This window comes from Stenella coeruleoalba (assembly GCF_951394435.1).
Source record: "Stenella coeruleoalba genome assembly, chromosome: 20".
Taxonomy (NCBI): domain Eukaryota; kingdom Metazoa; phylum Chordata; class Mammalia; order Artiodactyla; family Delphinidae; genus Stenella; species Stenella coeruleoalba.
Genome location: NC_137166.1, coordinates 25,694,474 through 25,710,197, shown reverse-complemented (window position 1 = coordinate 25,710,197; position 15,724 = coordinate 25,694,474). Strand labels below are relative to the sequence as shown.

Here is a 15,724-nt window from a genome sequence, read left to right as displayed (position 1 = left end):
AGCCATGGCTGCTGAGCCTGTGCGTCTGTAGCCTGTGCTCCACCTCGGGAGAGGCCACAGCAGTGAGAGGCCTGTGTACAGCAAAAAAAAAAAAAAAAAACTCTACATTTTTACTTCTCCCCCTACCTTATGTTATTGATGTCATAATTCACACTTTTTATATTATGTATCCTTTAATAATTTAAAAATTGACCATAATTACATCTAATCATGTAATTAACAAAATGTGTAGATCCCATCACATTGGCATAGCTCTTGGAAACAGAAAAGTAGCCTGAGTAAATGTGCATGTTTACCTCTACCTAAAAGCCTGTTATTGATAGTTTTACATCATTATTACTCTAATCAATTATTTAAAAAAAATTGTAATTATAGTAATTCTTAAGACTTCTGCATTTTAACATTTGTATTAAAATTAAGTGATTTTCACACCATCATTACAGTATTATAGTATTCTGTATTTGTCCCTATATTTACCTTTCTAGCAAGTTTTGTACTTTTATGTTTTACTGTGGCTCTGTTTAGCATCTTTTGCTTCAACTTGAAGAACTCCCTTTAGCACTTCTTGTAAGTGGTAAAGGGTATAGTGTTGATACAGTCCCTTAGTTTTTCTTTGTTCTTTACCTCTCCTTCATTTTGAAGGATGGTTTTGCTGGACATATCATTCTTGATTAATAGTTAGAATAGAATATATCATTCCCCTTCCCTCTTGCCTTCAAGGTTTCTTTTTCCAAATCTGAGAATCTTATGAGGGCTTCTTTGTATTTGATGAGTCTTTTTTATCTTGGTGCTTTCAAAATTCTTTTTGTCTTTGACTTTTGATAATGCATGGTCACTGAATATTTCTTTGAATTTTTCCTATTTGGGATTCTTTATGTTTCATGAATCTGGATGTCTATTTCTCTCCTAGGTTTTGGGACGTTTTCAGCCATTATTTCTGTAAGCAATTTTTGCACACATCTCTCTTTTCGGCACTCCTTAATATGCACATATTCTTTTCATACTGTCCCATCAGTCCCTCAGGCTCTCTTCACTCTTTTTTACTGTGTTGTTGTTGTCATTGTTCCTCTGACAGGAAAATTTTGTATGACCTGTCTTCAGGTTTGATTCTTTTCTGCCTGATCACATCTGCTTTGGAGCACTCTACTGATTTTTATCTGTTCACTTACTGTATACTTCAGCTCTCTCTTTTATGGTTTTTAATCTCTTTGCTGATACTTTTAGTTTGTTCATATACCATTTCCTGATTTCATTCACCTGCGTTCTCTTGTGCTTTCCTGAACAACTTTAAGGTGATTATTTTGATTTCTTAGGCAATTGATCTGTTTCTTTAGGGTCAGCTACTGTAGATTTATTTTGTTCCCTTGCTTGTGTCTTATGTTCCTGATTATTCATGTTCTTTGTTAGTGTTACACTAACGCCTGTGCATTGAAATGAGCTTCTGCCTGTCCCGTTCTTCACAAGCTGGCTTTAAAAGGGAATGGTCTTCACCAGTCATCCTGGCTTGAGATTCCAGGTGCTTCTCAAAGGTTTTGTGTGGTCGTATACATTCCACTCTTTTCTCTGCACCGTGAGGAAGAAGTCTCAAAGTTGTGTTCCTTCTCCTAATCTTGCAAATCCATGTTGGCCACAGTAAGTCACCTATCCCATTTCCTTCGTGCAGTGCACTGAAGCACCTGGATGTTGGATGCACACTTCATCCTGCCCCATTCTTCCTAGGGGGAGAAGTCTCAGTGTTGCACACTTTTTCTCTGTCTCACAGAGCCATGCCAACTATTGTAAACTCTTCTTCCTTTCCCTTCGTTCTTAGCTTCCTTCAGATGTTCAAACTGTGTGCATTCCCTCAGCATTCAAAATGAGGTGAGACAGAAGCCGGTCTCTTGGGTAGCTCCTCTAAAGTCCTGGTGGGTTGGAGGCACACTCCAGTCTTTCTCCCTGGGGGAGAAGTCACAGGCTGAGGCAATCTCTCTCAGCACTGAGCTGTGGGGACTTGAGGGGAGGGGCTGATGCGGGCATCGTGAATTTGTTCTTCCGTCCTGGTTCATTGTGGCTGTTCTTAGCTTTTTGCTCTTCTGTGATACTATAACTTCTTAACTGAATTCTGAACTTCGGTCCATGCATCGTTGCTGAATCAGTGTTTTAGTGGGGCGGGGTGTTGGAATTTCCTACTCCATCATCTTGTTGACATCACTCCCTATGACAGTGTTTTTAAACAAATATTTCAACACAGCTGGTCATTTCAAGGAAGGATCCTCCTACAAGGCAGTAGACAAGGGAGGGGATGTTTTACAGACTTTTTCTGCCCTAGTTAGTGAATATTAGTCATTTGCATTAACAGGACTTCATGAGAATAGTGGCCTCAAGATAAGTTATTTCCTGTCTATATGAGGATTTTTTAACATAATTTATTTTTTTTTAACAAGGTTTGCTATATACTTCCATTTGGAAAAAAGGGAGCTAAGAAAGCCTTCTGAAAAAGGGCTCCTCAATCAGCACAGAATTCATTAAATCAGAAATATGTCAGTCTCCCTTAAAAGGCTCTGTGGCTGTTGGTCCTCAGAGAGACTTGACAGAAAGTGTGAACGTATCTGGGGAAGGAATAGGGAAGTTCCAGAGTGATGTGGTCAGCAATGAGGTCTCGAGAAAAGATGAGCAAGTAGAGAACCAGTTAGTATTGTTCAATAGTATCTGGTCAAGACCCAGCAAAGGTAGAGGGAAAATTAACTCTTGGTTTTAAAAAATGAATTGCAACTGTCAGGGCTGTCCATGTTGTATAACTACATGAATCAGTCTATCCAAGTTTTCCAATGGAAAACTCTTTGCTCTGAAACGTGTTCACAATTATTGTTCTGATTATTATGTGGCTAATCACATAGTATATCCTTCAACAAGGGCATCCAGCTCAACCAGAATTTAATTAAACTCCTACTAAGTGTCAGGTATTTTGTAGGAAATAATTACTCTCTGTGTTTAAAAACATTCTATTGCAATGGACAATTAATTTTCTCATTGTGCAGCAATAAATTGTCCTAATTTTATTCACTGACCGCATACATTTGATGACTGAGCTGCTATCCTATCACCTCTGGTCTCTCAACACACACACACACACACACACACACACACACACACACACACACACACACACACACAGGGAGGGAGGGAGAGAGGGAGAGAGAGAGAGAGAGAGAGGGGAGAGAGAGAGGGAGAGATAGAGAACTACTTTCTGAATTGACAAAAGCATTGCTGAGTTTGCAAGACCAGATCAGATACTGAGCTGTGGTAATGAATGCAGTCCCAGCTAAGGCAGCCAGCTGGCCTTTTCTGGTGACCCCCTCTGCATTAAGACCACCTTTCCAGTGGAAGGCTTAGCATTTTCATGAATTAGGGATTGGACAAAACAGGATGATAAATTAAATTGAGGATTTGCTGCATTCAGAACAGTCCATGGCAGTTTCAAAATACATCTATAATGTCTGGTGATTAATTTGATTCCTCCTTTCTATTTGCCTACTTTTTTTCAAAGTAAGTTCTGAAAATAAAATCAATAAATGAGCAGTACAGTAAGATTCCATCCTATCAGTCACCTTTGTAGCTTCTTTTTACAGCACTTTTCTCCCCAGTGTTCACCTCATTGATTCTCTCAAACTATTCTTATTTCTGTTGAAAAGTTTTTCTCCTCAGGGAAGCCATCCCTCTCTATTCCTTCTGACATGGCACCTTTCTTCAAACTTTATCCCTTGACCCTCTTTTATTTTTCTTAATATTTATACTATAATGCCAGGTATTGATATTTATCTGTTTTCTGTTTCTTTCCTCAAAATTTAAGCTCCCTTAGGACAGGGCCATTGTCTACTTTCTTTCAGTCCCACTGCATGCAGTCATTTTTTTGGAACTACTTCTTTTGCTTAAATCTGTTTTGGTTTACAGTACCCAAAACAAATTTCCAACTTACCTATTTTCATTATCGCTTTCATCCGAATTCATGTATATTAATTATATTTTCGTCTCAGAAAGACATTCACTGTGATACAAAAAGAAGTCAGAATTTTTTTTTTTTGGTGAAAACATTTTCTACTCTCTTAACACTGTAATGTATAAATGAAATTTGTTAACAACTACAGTTACCATGGTATGTCCTAGATCCTCAGACATTATTTATCTTAAAGCTGAACTTTTGTACCCTTTTATCAACCACTCCCTATTTATCTCACCTGCCTCTTTTCTACTCTCCGTTTCTATGAATGTGTTAATTAGCTTGATGAGGAGGAATCCTTTCACAATGTGTAAATATATTAAATCACATTGGGGCTTCCCTGGTGGCGCAGTGGTTGAGAGTCCGCCTGCCGATGCAGGGGACACGGGTTCGTGCCCCGGTCCGGGAAGATCCCACATGCCGCGGAGCGGCTGGGCCCGTGAGCCATGGCTGCTGAGCCTGCGCGTCCGGAGCGCTCCGCAGCGGGAGAGGCCACAGCAGTGAGAGGCCCGTGTGCCGCAAAAAACAAACAAACAAAAAAAACCCCATCATATTGTACACTTTAAATACCTTACAGTTTGTCAGTTGTACCTTAATAAAGCTGAAAAATGTTCACAGCACAGAAGAGACAATCAAAACAAGTATACGAAAATATTTTCAGCGTCACTTGTAATTAAAAACGCTCATTTTTTTTCACATGAAAAGAAAAATGAAGTTACGACGTAAGGTAGAGTATTTGCGTTCATCTTGACCCCATTGACAATATACCTACATAAGTCTGGGTGTGCCATTTTTTTCCAAGTGGAATTTCTAGTTTTCTCCTTTATGAAAGGGAATAATACTCCCCCCACCCACTTTCCCAAGTTCACTGTGAAAATAAAGTGAGGTAGACTATATAAAACACTGAAAAAATTTTAATGCAATGTTACTGGGCTATTACTATTCCTGACCTAAGCTGAGTCAAATACTTTCTCTTAACAGCTAAGACATGTCCTTATAGAAAAAATACATAACATATATGTATTATATGTATGTAATCTTTATCTCAGTCATATCTCTCTCTAGGTTTTTGTGCTTATTCAGTAGGCTTTTTTTGCCTGTGTATGCCTACTGTACTCTATTCAAACCTGAGAAATACATATGAAGTCATGACAAGTACGTGAAGTTAGCTGACAATAAGTTTTAAATGTTTTTCCCTCATGTGAAATAGCATCTTCACCTCCGTAAGAGAATTATTTCCCAGCTTCAGATTTCCAGCCAGGTGTTTATTAAGGCTCCATGTTACTTCCAAACTCTGCAATAAGAGATGCAAATTGAAGTCTTTATGTCATTGGTTTTTGGGGCAGCCCACAGAGAAATAAAAATGTGTTTGTAAACTCTGAACATAGGTGGGCATTTTTGAAAGCCTCTAGATCTGACAGAATGATTTCCGACTAAGAGTGCGGTATTGTTTATTTCAACTTTGAGTGGCAGTCTCATATATTAAATCAGTTCAGAAGATTGTAAAATGCATTAGCATTAGCAATTTAATACCTTCAACAAATTTAACTGTCACTCAGGAGCATATCTGTCCTTGTAGTTAAAAAAAAAAGCCAAAATGAAACTCCTTTCCTGATGGACAATTATGTTCAAGGAGAGAAAAGCTTTTCCATGTACATAGCCAGACACAGAAAGGGTACACTGCATTTAGCAAAATTAAGTGGCACAAAATTAATATAAGCATTTGGCTATGACTGGACAACTTGAAGCCTTAAAGTTTGACAAAATGATGAACTGAGCACCACCTACCACCCAGGAATTCTTGCTCATGAAAACGCATGGGAGATGTCTCTCCATCAGATAATTGTCCTCTTGCTTACATCGCCACCTGTCAACATTGTACTTTTTCCAGTAAGAAGGACATCTATGAAGTGTTCTCGATAGCATGGTAAATGTTACTGCTGTGTTTATTGAAAAAAGCAGAATAAAACTCCTTATAAAATGTAATAACAATATTAGTAAATTATTATTGAAAGCCTATAAAGGAGAATCACCATCACTGAGCACTATTTGTCAGACACTGAAATGAGCACTTAACTATTTTATACTAACTCATTGAAGCCTTTCACACAATTTTATGAGGAGTTATTTTACAGGTGGAGAAACTGAGGCCCAGAGGGTGAAAGTAACCTGCTTCATTAGAAGCCCCTAGCTCCTAAATGACAGAGCCAGGCTTTGACCTGAGGTCCATTAATTGTGTTAATTATAAACACTTCGCTAGGTTATCAGGGACATGCCACTTCATGGCAGGAATCTTGCGTGCATTAGAGATGTTAATCGTCACAGTCACACTACAGCCAATTGTTATTTTTCCCCTTGTACGGATGAGTTATCTATGACCTAATGAAAATAAGTAACAAGCCAAATTCTCATAGAGCCACAGTACTCCCTAATCATATCACTGTTTATCGATGATATGACTAGCAAAAGGAACAGTGTTAACAGTGAATATCATATGGAGTTAAGATTGAGATTATTTTAGCATTTAAATATTTTAAATGAGGAGTGTGTGTGTGTGTTTGTGTGTGTGTGTGCATGTGTAGATATAGCAGACAGGTAAATATTACCTGCTCAATAACTTGTCAATCATGTGTATACTCAGAACAATCTAGTTATTCAATGGCTGAATGGTGAGTAGGAAAAACCAATCCTTACTTCCCCATGTCCATCAACTTTTGATTGGAATGTTTTGTTTTCTTTTGTGCTCCTTCTACCCCAGCCCATATCCTGGATCATGTGGAAGTTAGTATTTCATTTTCACTTCCCACTGTTTTCCAAGAACATGGCAGTTCCAATATCTTTTTTTTTTTTTTTTACAATTTTTATTGGAGTATAGTTGATTTACAATGTTGTGTTAGTTTCAGGTGTACAGCAAAGTGAATCTGTTTTACATATACGTATATCCACTCTGTTTTAGATTCTTTTTCCATATAGGTCATTACAGAGTACTGAGTAGAGTCCCCTGTGCTATACAGTAGGTCATTTTTAGTTATCTATTTTATATAGTAGTCTGTATGTCAATCCCAATCTCGCAATTTATCCCTACCCCTCCTTAGCCCCTGGTAACCATAAGTTTGTTTTCTACATTGGTGACTCTATTTCTGTTTTCTCAACAAGTTCATTTGTACCCTTTTTTTAGATTCCACATATAAGTGATATCATATGATATTTGTCTTTGTCTGACTGACTTCACTCAGTATGACAATCTCTAGGTCCATCTGTGTTGCTGCAAATGGCATCATTTTGTTCATTTTCATGACTGAGTAATACTCCATTGTGTATATGTACCACATCTTCTTTATCCATTCCTCTGTTGGACAGTTATGTATCAGAAATGTATATACCTGAGTCAGCTTATTTGACATTGAAAAATAGCCACAGTGTTTTTAATTCAAATCTAATTCAATCATCTTATTTCTTACTAACACAATTTATTTTAGGATCTTAATATAAATAAAGCTTAATATAACATTGAAATAATACCTACTTTGAGTTAATATGCAAATTTCCAAGCACAGTTTCTGGAATGTAATAAGCAATCAATAAATCGTAGTTGCCTTTCTTACTTGGTTCCCCGAAGTACTTACTCTTCAAAATCATGGAAATCTTATAAGGATTTCTATTTATCCATAAGAAGGTGGACAAAAGCCCAAGCCCTCATTTGTTTTTAAAGATATTTATAACAAAGAATTTTGAATATATACAAAATTAGAGAAGAGAATCTAACAAATGTGATGTACGTGACACCCATGTTGTTTCACGCATATTTTATCTGCTACAGTATCCTCCACCCCTGATTTTGAAGCAAATAATTTCTTATATTTTTGTATCATTCTCTAAAAGAAAACTCTTAAGAAAAAATAATTGCAATATCATTATCAGACCTTGAAAATAAGATTTAATATTTAGATTTAATTTATATTAAATATAAATATTAAATTTTAACTGAATTGAAATAATATTTAACTCCTTAATGTAATCATTATTCAATCAAATTTCACATTTCCTGATTTTTAAAGATGTATTCATTTGAACATTAACTAGTAAGGTCTATTTATTGTAATTGTTTGATGTCTTCTCTTTCATTCTCTTTCGTTCTATAGGCTTCCCTAATTGTTGTTCTTGCATATTTTTGATACAGAAATTAGGTTACTAGTCTTATAGATTTTTGCACAGTTCATGTTTTAATGTGTACATTTCTGTAGTGTTACTTGATATGATTCTCTGTCCCTTATAGTAGCCCCAATCATATGAAATTGTCAATATTTATCTGGTTTTGTTGTGCAACATGGCACTTTTATGTGATTCACCCTAATATTCCTCTAGAATGGTAGTTAGATCTAGACAAGAATCTAGCTAGCCTTTGATAGCTTGCCTGCTTTCATGTAAGACAAAATGTTCCAGGCTCACATTTTATATTTCCTGCTCTAGACCAGTAATCAGAATTTCTTAAAATCCTGATTTCTCTTAGTAGGAAAAGGTATTTAGAAATCAGTCTACAGGAACAGGGTTAAAGATGGCGGATTAGAAGGACGTGCACTCACTCCCACTTGTGAGAGCACCAGAATCACAACTAACTACCTGTGCTCCACAACGAGAGAAGTCATCACAATGAAAAGCCCAAGCACTGCAACGAAGATTAGCCCCTGCTCACCGGAACTAGAGAAAGCCCATGCACAGCAACAAAGACCCAACACAGCCAAAAATAAAAGAAATAAATTAAAAAAAAATGCACAACTAAAAATAGAACTACCATATGACCCAGCAATCCCATTACTGGGCATATACCCAGAGAAAACCATAATTCAAAAAGACACATGCACCCCAATGTTCATTGCAGCACTGTTTACAATAGCCAGGTCATGGAAGCAACCTAAATGCCCATCAACAGACTAATGGATAAAGAAGATGTGGTACATATAATCAATGGAGTATTACTCAGCCATAAAAAGGAACAAAATTGGGTCATTTGCAGAGACCTGGATGGACCTAGAGACCATCATACAGAGTGAAGTAAGTCAAAAAGAGAAAAATATCGGGCTTCCCTGGTGGCGCAGTGGTTGAGAGTCCACCTGCCGATGCAGTGGACACGGGTTCGTGCCCGAGTCTCGGAAGATCCCACATGCTTCGGAGAGGCTGGGCCCGTGAGCCATGACTGCTGAGCCTGCGAGCCCGGAGCCCGTGCTCCGCAACGGGAGAGGCCACAACAGTGAGAGGCCCGCGTACTGCAAAAAAAAAAAAAAAAAGAGAAAAATATCGTATATTAACACATATATGTGGAATCTAGAAAAATGGTACAGATGAACTGGTGCAAGGCAGAAATAGAGACACAGATGTAGAGAACAAATGTATGGACACCAAGGGGGAAAGCGGTGGTGGTGGTGGTGGTGATGTGGTGAATTGGGAGATTGGGGTTGACATGTATACACTAATATGTATAAAATATATAACTAATAAGAACCTGCCTTATAAAAAATAAAATTAAATTCAAAGAAAAAAAATCCATCTACACACCATGGGTGCTTATTGGTATTTGGCTTTGTCTTCATTTCTGGGATTTTCAGTGTACAAGCATAGTGTATTTTTTAATTTTAATGTAAATTACGACTTCACAGTGATACTTCCAAATCAAGTTTTCACTTATTCTCATCCACCTTGTATCACATTGCTGTTTAATCATGGTGAAAATTCCAATTAACAATGAAGTTACTCATTTTCTTTGTCATATCATAATAAAAATATCAACATAATTGCTAAAAATATGATTACTGGAAAGAGTTTGTTTGGTTCATTTATTTATTTATGTGTGTGCAGTTCTTTTCTCCAGAGGCGTATATTCTACTAGGATGTGTAGAAAAATTAAACAATTTCTCCCTATGTGCTTATGCTGACAACTGGATCCATGCCATTTTTACTTTTTAGAAGCTGTTTTTACTTTTTGTAGAATAATTATGTAAAATGTGCACAGAGTTCCGAAGTCAAGTCTACTAAACAAGATATGTATATTATAAAGGTCTGGCTTCTATTTCTGTTTCCTCCATTTTTCTCCTTCCCTTTCCTAAAACGTAACTTTTATTTTATAGTTCATTTTTCCAATTGCTTTCTTCAGATAAAAGATAATTGATGTATGCATATGGAGCATACTACATGTATTCACTCTATTTTGATTCCTTTCACTTCAGAATACATCCTAAAGAGTACTCAGTTGTTGTTTTCAACCGTATTCCTCATTTCCTTCTCAGGTAAGTAGTATATTGTTAGGTCAGTATCCTATTTATATGTTTGCTGTGATTAATAGCCTGGTTTGTATATCATTTTAGTATTTTAGCCATTTCACCTTTGGGATGGATTCCTAGAAGTGTAATAGTTTCATCAAATAGTAAATGAATATGTGATTTTTGTAGGTATTGCCAAATTTCCTTCCTCCACAGTTTTAGCATTTTGTATTCCCATCAGCAAAGTATGAGAAGTCTATTTCCCACAGCTTTGCAACAGGGTATGTTGTCAGGCTTTTGGAATTTTGCCAATCTGATAGGAGAGAAAAGCTATCCTAGCAAAGTATTAATTTGCATTAATCTTTTTTGTGGGTGAAGTTGAACATATTTTCAGATGGTTGAGAGATGTTTGTGTTTCTCTTCATTTGAACCATCCAGAGTTTCTGAGGCATTTTTGGCACTTTTCTTCCCTATTCTTATTCTTTATTCTTTATTTTCTTATATATCTGGGATATCCATCCTTTGTGGTGATATAAGTGGCAAATAATTTTTCCCACCTTGTTATTTGTTATTTTATTTTGCTTATCTTATTAAATTTTAATTAAATTTATCAGTCATCTTCCTTAAAGAAAAAAATAAAACCTTGTTTCTTTTGTTGGCTTTAATGAAAACTGTTTTTCTTGTCTCTTGGGACTTTTATGGTTTGGCTTCAACCTCTTCCAGCATATCACTATAAATGGGGATTCTGGTTGTTTCCTGTCTGTATTCAGTGAGAATGGGCTGAGTGTTTTCCACTTGAGTCACTTTGCCTTTCCACAGACTTAATTTTTTAAAAAAATTATGATATCTTCTCTGGCTTTCCCATAACACATACAAAGTGATATGATGGGCATCTGACAGCTTAAGGGTTTGGCTCTAATTATGCAGTCTTCCCAAAGAATGTGCTGTTGCTTTGCAGCTACAAGCAAGAATTGTGCTATAAAGAGATTTGACCAGTTTTCATTTGCATGGGCTACATCTCAGAAATTATTCAAGTTTACACTCCAACTAAATAGATAAGTTAGGAATTAACTGAAGGACTCTTTAGATCCAAGTTCTGTGACTTAACTACAGCACAAATCCCATTACCTTACTTTGAATCAATTAGTCCATTTTCCCATTTATATTCAGAATAAAATGTTTTTAAATTTTAATGGATTTGTGAAAATATTCTGCCGTAGATTATCACCACATATCCAAAGTCATTGAAAAAGTCAGTCTGTTGATAATGAGTGTGGTTCTGAACAGAATAAATTAAGGCTTACAGAGTGTAGCATGTATTTTGTCAGAGCAAACTCTATTGTAATTAATTTTCAATGAATAGAACTATGAGGGCATATTTAAAGAAAGTAGCCAGACTCCAAGTCTCAGAAAGCTCTACTGTGAAAGTGGGATTTCTGTAACGAAACTACTTACTAGGATTTGAATTTAATTCAGCATTTCAATATCATATTTTGTGGTAATCAAAATTCCGCAGGAATTTGTGTGAATTTCACTAATATAAGAGTGAAAACTTTGGGAGAGTTAACATTTAAGCTTTGTTCATTGTTCTATCTGCCCAGTTTTGCACAAGGGCTGCCTTGTTATAAGAGCTTAGTTGAATCCAAATAAGTAATTAATTTATTATTAATAATTTATTATTAATCATCTTTCTTGACTCTGATGCAAGATCTGCCTGGCTTCTGATCATTTTGACCTCGTCTTTCATTACTCATGCTATGCCCATTCTCTGGGCTATATAGATGTTCTTGTCAGATTCCTTCTCCTCTGATCCTCCCAATTTCCTAGGACAAAATTTTCAATTAATCCTTTGAGGTTTCCTATTCCTAAATTTTGGATTACCATTTCTACCCCTGGAAATACCACCCTAATGTTAGCACCATGACTAGAAGCCCTGCTAGTTTCACCCCTACATCATGTCAGAGGATGTCAGAAATACTTTGTTAGCTAGGAAGAATTATATAAGGAATGTGTATCCTCAAACCAAAAAAAATCATTGCTGGTCTTGGTTGTTTTGTCGTGTGTGTGTGTGTTTTTCCCTTAACTCATGAAGGCCTTATTTAATAGAGGTAAATGACACTACTTAACGTATAGTGAAATGTATTGATTTTCTCTGCTTTCTCAAAGGTGACCTCCAGGCAATTGTAGACTCTAAATTATTGCAAGGCAAACAGATAATATAGATTTAACTTAGCAGTTTGAAATCAGCTAGTTAATTCACACCCTCCTTTACAGTACATTAAATACTCTACTTTTAATTGCAGTTATGATATTTATTTTCTCACTCTCACCTGTTTGGGTATGCTGAATTTCCTTGGTAATTTCCCTAGAGATTTGTACTTGGATTAAATGGAAAAAGACTTCATAACTTTGGGGTAAGCATACGAGGTCCTTCCTGTTTAGCACATGAAGTAGATACATCAAATATGGAAGAGAAGGATAATACTGCAAACTATCTGATTCTAAGAGTCACCTCACGTAATTGAAGTGTTAGAATTTATTCTCACTATTAAAATTACATTTATTTCATTTTGATAAATATCTTCTAACATAGTAAAATGATTATGCAGACTTTTATAGAGAAAAGGAGTGATAACACTATTTGTAAAATAAAGTGCATACTCATTCTCAATGATAGGTTTAGTAATTAATTTCTGATTCTTTGATAAATAAAGTAAGAAATTTTAAGCTTGGAGTGTTTGTGACTATAAAGGAAAAATACTTTTAGGTTGTTTTTTGTTATAATAATACAAAAATGTTTATTTTGATTTAATCCAGTTCCTAAACTGAGTCATGTGATGTGTTGTAATCTTGTTTAAAAAAAAATTTATTTATTTATTTATTTATTGGCTGCATCGGGTCTTAGCTGCAGCAGGCTGGATCTTCACTGAAGCATGCGGGATCTTTTGTTGTGGCGTGTGGGCGTCTCTCTAGTTGTGACGGTGGGTTTTCTCTTCTCTAGTTGTGACGTGCGGGCTCCAGGGCATCTGGGGCTCTGTAGTTGTGGTGTGTAGGTTCCAGAGCACGTGGGCTCTGTAGTTTGTGGCACACGGTCTCTCTAGTTAAGGCATGTGAGCTCAGTAGTTGTGGCACACGGGCGTAGTTGCCCCGTGGCATGTGGGATCTCAGTTCTTGACCAGGGATTGAACCTGCATCCCCTGCATTGTAAGGCAGATTCTTTACCACTGGACCACCAGAGAAGTCCCGATGTGTTGTAATCTTGAATGATACTAACTTAGTGTTAGTCATATTACTTATTTATTCAATAAGCCTTCTTTCAATCTCTGCTATGAGCCTGGCTCTTGTTCTTCAGCACTAGAGATTCATTGTGGAGGAAGATAAACATAGTCCTTACACTCAGAGTTCAGAGCCTTGGCAACCTGTTCATCAGTAAACTGGTGATATCGTTATTATCTTTTAGTCTTTCATGTGATTTGCATATCTTATTAGTCCCTGACATTCAGATGCCTTGCACATGGGCCAGGTATGGTTACGGTTGATTTTGAATAGAAATAATGGAAATATAAATGGACAAAAAAGGAATGAATAAATAAATGACTGGCCAAAACAGTTCCTTCTGGTAATTTAGAAGTAGTGAGTAAATCTCTTGGGTTTTTCCTAGTTTCATATTTCTAGAGAGCTCCAAATAAAAAATTTTAGTCCATATTGATGCTGTCTATTTTTCATCTATATAATTGAGCTTACTGCTATAACTTTCTTATGTTAGATATTTTAAATACTATACTCTCTGGAGTTACTCATGCAAACATGGCAGTTTGCTTAGAAATTGCCTGTTTCTCCTTTTTACTGACATCATCTGACTTTCATTTTTGACAGAATTCATAGAAAAGAGACATTGAGACATTGAAAATGTATGATGAATAAGGGAAGCAGCTAATATTTAGCTTTTTATATATAATTTATCATTTTCACACAATTTCTTTAAAATTACAATATATAGCATGTTAACTATTTTTTAGTATTAATTAGGGCCATTTAAATCAAACAGCACTTACGTGTCTGTTTAGCAGCTTGTATCTGAATGTTTAATACACATATTTGAAAAACTTGAATGAGGACAACAGAAGTCTGGTGAGCAAGTACGCAAAGTGAGGCTCCTTGGGAATAATTAATTTTTTTAAAAGACCATCAAATATGTCAATTCTAAGTAAATTCCAGCTATGGTATAACGATAGATATGTTGGCATTAAAATAAGTATACTTTGAAATATTTCTAACTGAAAATAAATATTAGAGATAACTTTTTAACAGCATGGTTGTAGTGTAGTCTGCTAAGAAATGGAGTAGATCAGGAGACCTGGTCTCTAGGGCTGATTTAGCCATTGACTGTATGCAAGTCATGCAAGCTCCTCAGGCATCAATTTTCATCTGAAAAGAAAGATTTAGTAAATATATTTCCTATCCAGCTCTCTAAGTGCATGATTTGAGATTTCCATATTAAATGTTAAGTAGCATTTATGGTTGTAAATTCTCCAACTACCTATTTTGAGAAAAATATATGAAATAATAGACATGGTATCTTGAAAAATAGTAAAACTGTTGCGGTAAACTATAGAAATAACCATACATTCTTCCTCTTCCCGTACTTGTGCCCTTCCAATGTGACTCCCCAGATCCTGTTTGAAAAGGTTGAGTCTGTTTTCCAGTCCCCTTCATCTGGGCTGTGATTTGTTTTAGCCAAGAGAATGAAGCAGAAAGCAGTGTTGTACCAATTTGGAGTTAAGGCCCCTGGAGGTCTTGAAAACTTCTGGTCTCTTCATTGTTACCCTGAGAACTAATCTAAGATAGGCTGCTGTGTGGATGAATGACCACATGAGTCAGGTAGTCATCATCCCAGTCGTGGGAGAGCCCAGTCAAAACTGGCAGAACTGCCTAGGAAGCTAACTGCAGATGCTTGAGTGAGCCCAGCAAGGACCAGAAGAATGAACTACCTAGGTTAACCAAGCCCCAAATCCCAGCCCCCCATATAATAAGCTGAATAATTTTTTTATAAACCATTATTTTGGGAGATGCTTTAAGCAGTAGAAGCAAACTGATGTAACTATAAAGCCCTAAGTTCTCCAAGATAAAATAACAGTTACTGTAGAATAGATACAAATATGAATTGGAGACAGTCTCTGCCCTCAGAATTTTATAATCTGATCATTGTTTTAGGAAATGAACTCAAGGAACTACTTCATAGAGTAATAAAGTAGTAAAGTTCTATAGGAAAGGAACAAGGTAAGAGCAGAAAGTTGGAGTAAAACTGAAGGAAAGGGATGGAGAATTTTTTTAAATGGTAAAAATTATGGTACCAGTGCAAGCGTAATGTAATACATAATGCAGAACAGTGTCATATATTAGCAAGTAAAACATTGATGTGGAAAAATGATGGCCTTTTCTTCATTATTTCTGAAATAATCTCTAATATGGTCATAGGCATTTCTCATATGAA

The 15,724-nt window shown here is 36.2% G+C and overlaps 1 protein-coding gene across 6 annotated transcripts in view; it reads left to right on the top strand.

The window, feature by feature from the left end:
- Positions 1-15,724, top strand: part of LOC307178258 (uncharacterized protein) — a 1,492,981-nt gene that overhangs the window by 800,773 nt on the left and 676,484 nt on the right. The window lies entirely within an intron of this gene.